The sequence below is a fragment of the Engraulis encrasicolus genome, chromosome 8, assembly GCF_034702125.1.
Source record: "Engraulis encrasicolus isolate BLACKSEA-1 chromosome 8, IST_EnEncr_1.0, whole genome shotgun sequence".
In the NCBI taxonomy this organism is placed as follows: Eukaryota; Metazoa; Chordata; class Actinopteri; order Clupeiformes; family Engraulidae; genus Engraulis; species Engraulis encrasicolus.
This window is the reverse complement of record NC_085864.1, coordinates 35,436,506-35,443,520: the sequence shown is the minus strand read 5'-3', so window position 1 is coordinate 35,443,520 and position 7,015 is coordinate 35,436,506. Positions and strand designations below refer to the sequence as shown.

Below are 7,015 nucleotides of genomic sequence, written 5' to 3'. Positions count from 1 at the left end.
TTTGCTTTCTCTCTCTCTCCTCCTCCTCCTCCTCCTCTGTTTTTGCACCCTCTTGTCAGTAACCGTGTGGTGTGCGGCATTGTGGGTGCTTTTGATTGGACCCTGTCCCCCAACTTCTCTTCCCATCTCTCCTCGTTCCTTGTTTTTGTACAGCAATGCCATGTATAGACGGACGCGATATCTGTATCAAAGATGTTTTTTTTTTCCCTTATTGTTTTTTTTTGAGGAGGTGTCAGGGAGGCTATTTTTATATTGTCGTTTGATTTGTTTCTTTTTTTTCTGATGCCTGGAGATGTCGTCTTGCTTTATTTTAATTTTTTTCCTTCCTTCCTGAACATTGAGATTTTTAGCCAAAAGAGGACCGGAGAGACTGAGAGACAGTCTTTTGTTGTCATAAAGTGATTGTTTCTTATTTGTTTTATTATATATATATAAATATATATAAAAGGATAACTTGAAGAGGAGAGGAGAGTGTAATTACTTTGTTTTTGTTTTTTTTCTTCTTTTTCTTTTTTTCCATTCACTTTTTATCATTTCATTTCATCTTGTTTGTTGATGTTGTCACTTCCATTGTTCTTCTCTCGATGTTGTCATTGTTGTTGTTGACATCTTGTGTCCTGGACGCGCAGCTCAGGGTGAGTGTACCCTGGCTGACCTGTAGGGGGCATGAGTGAGTAATTAAGTGAGTGAGTGAGTGAGTGAGGGCACCCATGTTTGGGGGACTCCACCGCTGAGGTAGGAGCCACCGGGTGGGGACACTTGAGGCAGCCTGAGGGACAAGCAAAGACATATCACAGTGTGGTGCCTCTGTCTGTGTGTAGAGGCTCCGTCTCCCCTCTCGGCCTCATCAACCATCCCACCATCCCACCACGCCAATCCCACACACCAGCATTCATATGGCCCTTAAAGTTCTCCCTGACCGCCCCAGACCAGTAACCAGCCCCTCTGACTTAAACAGACCCCCAGATCCCTATTCTGTTAGCTTTCTCTCTCTCTCTCTCTCTCTCTCTCTCTCTCTCTCTCTCTCTCTCTCTCTCTCTCTCTCTCTCTCTCTCTCTCTCTCTCTCTGACAAAAGACACAGTGTCTTCTTTTCTTACCACAACTCATCTCTCTTCATACTCAGACAAACTCCTCTTCTGCGGTCATCTTCTCCTCTCCTCCTCTGTCCTCTCTTGCTCTCCTGTCATCCTATTCTCTTTCCTGTCTTCGTCTCGTCTCCTCTCCCATCTCTCCTGTTCCTCTCCTCTCCTCTCCTCTCCTCTCCTGTTCCCTCTCTCCTTCTCCCTTTCCTCTCCTCTCCTCTCCTCTCCTGTTCCCTCCCTCCTTCTCCCTTTCCTCTCTTCTCCTCTCCTCTCCTGTTATCCTTCTCCTATTCCCTCTGCTGTTCTCCTCTCCTCCACCTTACATTTCCTCTCCTCCCTCCTCCTCCCAAACCCCCCAGCATCAGAGTGGCGCTGGGTCTCTGGTGTAAGACTCCCAAGGGAAGAGATGGGTCAAAGTGAGAGGGTGCTGCCTGGCCCCCTCCCATCCCCTCCCCTCCCATCCTATTTCTCCAATCACACACTCGGGACTCCACGCCTCACCCCTAGCCCCCAACTCATTCCCTCTTTCATGCAATACTGTGCGTGTGTGTGTGTGCGTGTGTGTGTGTGTGTGTGTGTGTGCGTGGTCACCAGCCGAGATGCTTGGCTGCAAGTGGCATCACATGCTGTGCAGCGCCGCCACAAGAGGGGAAACGCGTCCTTGTACATCACAGGGGAAGAAAATACTGAAAACTGTTCAAACAGAAAAGGAAAGAAAACTATAAGTAATGAAAAACACACACACACACACACATTTGTTGTGTGTGCACGCAAAGCAGCAGCCCCCCATGCCCCCACGTGCACACTCCTCTGACCCACGTGCACGCCCCTACAGCAGCGGATGAGGTGATACAGAAAGAGAGAGAGAGAGATGTCGACTCCAATCTTCTTCTCCTCAGCCGCCTGTTTGTTTGTTTGTTTGTTTGTCTGTCCATTCATTAGGTCGTCTTATTTCCCCTTCTCATCCTCTCTCTGTACTTACCAGCCCTCTGCATATTTGTGTTGTTTGCTTTTCATTTCACTTTCCCAAAGTTTTTTTTCTATTGTCATTTTTGTTTTTGTTTTGTTTTTTGTTCGTTTTTGTTTTTTTCTTCCTTTGGAGTAAAAAAAAAATACTAAAGTGCAACAATGATGATTAAAAAGAATTCCAACCAAACTGAGATGAATAAATAAATATATATAAATAAAGAAATAAGTAAAAACTTAACATTGGACTCGTTTTTATTCATGTATTGAGGGAGCATGTCCTGCGGGGACAAATTTCCAGATGTTGGGTTTTATGATTAAAAACAAAATGCCACCAGGTATATTTTATATGTTTCTACTTGTGCATGCATTTTTTTTATATCCAGGGTGAAATGGAACATATAAACACAGGGGCGTTGAGATAGGGGGGTAAATTGGGGTGAGACCCAGGGCCCAAAAACAGAAAGAATGTAATTTTGTGTGTGTGTGTGTGTGTGTGTGTGTGTGTGTGTGTGTGTGTGTGTGTGTGTGTGTGTGTGTGTGTGTGTGTGTGTGTGTGTGTGTGTGTGTGTGTGTGTGTGTGTGTGTGTGTGTGTGTGTGTGTGTGTGTGTGTGTGTGTGTCACAAAGTACACTGGACTTGATAATTATCCTGTATTATTAAGAAACTAAAGTAGGGTCCCATATTGAACTGAAACAGGACGCATTTTGGTGAAAATGCAGGAAATTGCATCTAAGATGTACAACTTTTCCTCGGGGAGGATCCCACAGACCCCCGGCGTGAATGAGGTGTTCCTTTTTTTTCCCCCAGGGAGTTGGCAGCTGTGGGATCCGTGGAAGCTGTGTCCATAGGGCCTTGAATCTCTATATACTTTATTAATGCACCTCTGCCTGCCGTGAAGGTAATCTCAAGAGAGTAAAATCTATAGATAGATAAAATTCTCAAACACTAATCACACCCATGGACGGTTCAGATCAGAGGATTGAGATCTGGCAGGTGACTGTTTTGTCAGGGCAAGAACACAGAGGCAGAGTTTCTTTCCTCATGCCTTATAGACTGAGCACACGCACACTCACCTTTCTTCTGCACACCTTTTCTGCACTGGCCGTTTATTTCAATGTGCCATTTCATTCGGTCATTTCATTTCGCATGTGAATTCCTCAATAAGGAATAATCATCCTTGTAGAGAGTATCATTTATTAATTCCGAGGGAAATTAGGGTGTCCAGTAGCCTAGTATACATACATAAATGGGCTACAGAAGACACAGACATTAATGAGTGTACATAAATGCTACATGCTTAACACCATCTAAAGCAAATTTGTTGATCTTGGTCTCATCAGACCACACGACATGGTTCCAGTGATCCATATCCTTGGTCTGTTCATCTCTCTTGTGACCAAGATAAACAAATTTGCTTTAGATGGCGTAGGATTTCATTTAAAACTCAAACCCATCTATTTTAGCCAGGTGCAGACTCAAAATGTACAATTTCAATGTACTGAAAGGTTGAAACACACACCGATGACCTCCCTTTTAATCCCTTTTCATTTCGAAATGAAAAAAAAAGAATGTAGTTTCTGCCAAAGGTGGTTCTACAATGTATTAAGCAAAGGCTGTGGATACTTTTGTAAAAATGATTTCTTTGTTTTTTATTTTTTATAAATTTTCAAAACTGTCAAGACAACTTGTTTTTCACATGGTCATAATGGAATAATTTGTTTAGGATTTTGACAACAGAGATTCATTTGTAGCATTTGGAATAAGGCTGTAAGATAATAAAATGTGAAAATAGTGAAGTGCTGTGAATACTTTCCTGATTGACTGTATTATACAAAGTCATATCTCTCTCCCACTCACACACACACACAACAGTTTATTCCTTCTCTCTCCACATAGGCTATATACTTATTTACCCCCCTCTCTGCATATAGACCTACTGTACATTTCTCTGACGCTCTTCGCCCTCCCCACCTCCTCTCCTCGGTCAGAGAGCGGCGGCATCATGACTGCGTGCGTCAGCCCGTAAACGGGAAACGGCCGCTGCAGATTCACAGCCTGCCGCGGTGTGAGAGAGCGCCCGTCTGCTGTGCTGCTGAGCGCGCTGTGCGTGTGGTGTGTCCGCGTGTTTGCATGTGTGTGGAGTGTTTTCTTCCTCCTCGCCTGCCCGTCGAACCAGGGGGACGGATCTCTCCTGAGCAGCCCGGCATACATGGATCAAACGCGGGCTGGCTTTCACCTTCAGCAGCCGTTCGTGCCGAGGTAGGCAACAATCTGTCAGCATCCTTGACGCGGTGATGAGAAACCAAAGAGGGGTGGGCTTATTCGTCCCCGCATCGCTGTTTCTCGAGTGTGGTTGTGGCTATGCCTATGTGCCTGTCTTCGCTTGTATATAGAGAGGTTGCACTGCATGCTGAGGTGACCTCGAACCAGATAGCTGTCTAAGCAAAACAATAATTGCATCCCGTGACAAATAGGCCTACATCTATGCATTAACTGACAGACTTACAGTCAGGTGATGCAGGCTGAGCCCAGTAGCCTAGTCTATTAATGTGTTAATAATGGTAACCTGAGATGCTCTATCCCTGAGTGATGTGTGTGCAGCAAGCTGTGTATGTGTTTACGACAGTGTTTTTTCTCGCATCAGCAGCTATATAATTGTGTGTGCCGTGCTTCTAGGTCTAGGACATGCAGCACACTCTCATCAGAATGCCTGCCTTATAGCTAGTTGCTTGGCTTGGCTTGCCCACCACAACTACGTGCACAATGCACATCCACAGTTTTCGCTAGCTGTGTGCTGCTGTAGACGTGACGCTCACGATGCATGCTTTTACCCCAGGGAACAGCGCTGGCTACAGCCTCTCTTGTTCACAGCATCCTCCCTCCATCTCCACCATCCTCCATCCTCCATCCTCCACTACCAGCATCAGCATCAGCACCACCATCACTGAGGCAAGGCATCCTGTCAGCAAGCCATTAACTGAGCTGATGGTAGCTGATGCCAGTGAAACTGGCAGCAGCAATAACAGACTGCTCCCAGGTCTAATCTGACGTGGTGAAGAAGACGGGAAGAAGATAGATGTCACTTTGACTCTCTCAACCATTCACTCACTCATTCACACACACACTTACTGTAAACACACACTCACGACACGGAAAACTCATACATCAGTGGGTAGCCTATCGCACCGTAAATTATGCCGTGCTAGTTCAAACGATGGACAGTGCAACCAACACAGAGTGTTCAATTTCACTCTGTGAATGTTGAATTAACCCTGCAAAAATCTACAAAATACACACACTCGCATACTAGTCTATCATGTGATGATATCGTTTGGGATACGAGGAGAGGTGGGTCCGTTAAAGGGAGCATTTGATTCAGGACAGAGGTTGGATCCATTAAAGGGGCCGTTTGATTCAGGATAGAGGTTAGTCGAGGTCGTAAAATGGAGTATGCTGGCCTTGCGCCCCTATCAGGGCAGCTAACAGCATTGGCTGGGCCCCTAGGACAAAGTCATCCGATATCCCCACCCACCCCAATCCATACAATGTAATGAGGACCCAATTCTTGCCCGGGACAACTGACCCCCTTTGTCTTCCCCGCTGCCGTCTTCCCTGGGCCCCTGGTTACTTATGTTAGAGAGCCTACATAAATCAGAGCCTGTCGAAGCCTCTGCATTTTTAAAGACCCTGGCCTGAAGACGACTAGAGGACGTTTTAGGGCTGTTAAAAGGGGGTGTGTTGAACTTGAAGGCATATCAGTGTATCAAGCGTCTTTTTACCATCAGCTTATTGCACACACAAGATCTCGTCTCGTCTTGTCTAGTATGTATGTGGCTTCCTGTCTGCTGGATGCTGCTTCTGAGAATGTCAATAGTTTCCCATTGGTTACAGAGATCAGCTCTCTGGTGCGTGTGGTGATTGGAGCCTCTTTGTAGCCAATGTTTTTGTGTCTGATCAGAAACCAGAGCAAAAAAAAGAATCTGACACGATTACTTAGCCAGAATAGAACAGAAAGCTTTCTCCCTATTTACAGCATTTTAGGTAAAATGTCTGATAAGATGTGCTTGTTTTGGTCTCCTCCATTTCGAAGTGCTTGCATAAACAAGTTGCATATTTTTCTGTTGACACAGATAAGAAAAAAATAGCAAAATAGCCCTGACATCCCACTCAAATTTAACCCCCTAATTTGTAGGACTGTCTGTGTCTGTGGTATTTGTTTTTTGATTGGCCCTGCACATAGTAAAATATGCAATTTTAATTGAACACTCAAAGAGTAATCTCGGACCAAATGCATTTGTAGCCCCATAATGCACGCTGTTCCACCAATGGAACGCTGTAATAGGCATGGAAAAGTTAAAGACCATAGTACTTCACTACTACGACATAACACATGGCCTTTAGTAATGTACTATGACTTGGTCATTGCCATTCTGGTAACAGCAAATGTATAACTGCATGTCTTAACGGGTTAAAGATGTTAAATCTACTCTCTAAGTCTAAGTGTTGAATTAACAGTGCACATTCACTCTGCCTTGGTGGTCGGTCCGTCCGCCTCTTGAAGTCATCTTTATGTCAACAAAGGCTGCAACCTTAGCTCTGTAGCCAGTGTTAAATAGATATGTTGACTGACCTAGATCGCTCCCTGTTTGCTGCATTGCTTGGCTGTGCTGTGGCATATGCTCTATTTTCAGGTAACAGTGTCACTATTAAACACAGTGCAGCACAGTGGCCAGCAGATCTCCAGGCCTTATGAGGCCTACGAAAATAACAATATAGCAGGTAGACTACTCTGTGACTACACGCACAGTGTCACGGCAACCTTGTTTACCTTTTGGGGGTTTCAACTTCCTTCCTGTCTCATCCTGATGCTCTCTTTCCTGTTCTTCAATGCATGTGTTGCGAGCAGCTGTAGGAAGGGCCCTGTGTGTGAGGAGGAGGCATGATGCACCGTGCGGCTTTTAGC

General features: G+C 45.1%; 1 protein-coding gene across 3 annotated transcripts in view; it reads left to right on the top strand.

Annotated features, from left to right (window-relative positions):
• sik3 (SIK family kinase 3) overlaps positions 1-2,290 on the top strand; it is an 89,896-nt gene extending 87,606 nt beyond the window's left edge. For all 3 annotated transcript variants that reach the window (XM_063205541.1, XM_063205542.1, XM_063205539.1), the window contains one exon: positions 1-2,290. This exon is cut by the window's left edge and continues 1,829 nt beyond it. The gene's annotated coding sequence lies outside the window, so the exon portion shown is untranslated.
• Positions 2,291-7,015: the final 4,725 nt, after the last annotated feature.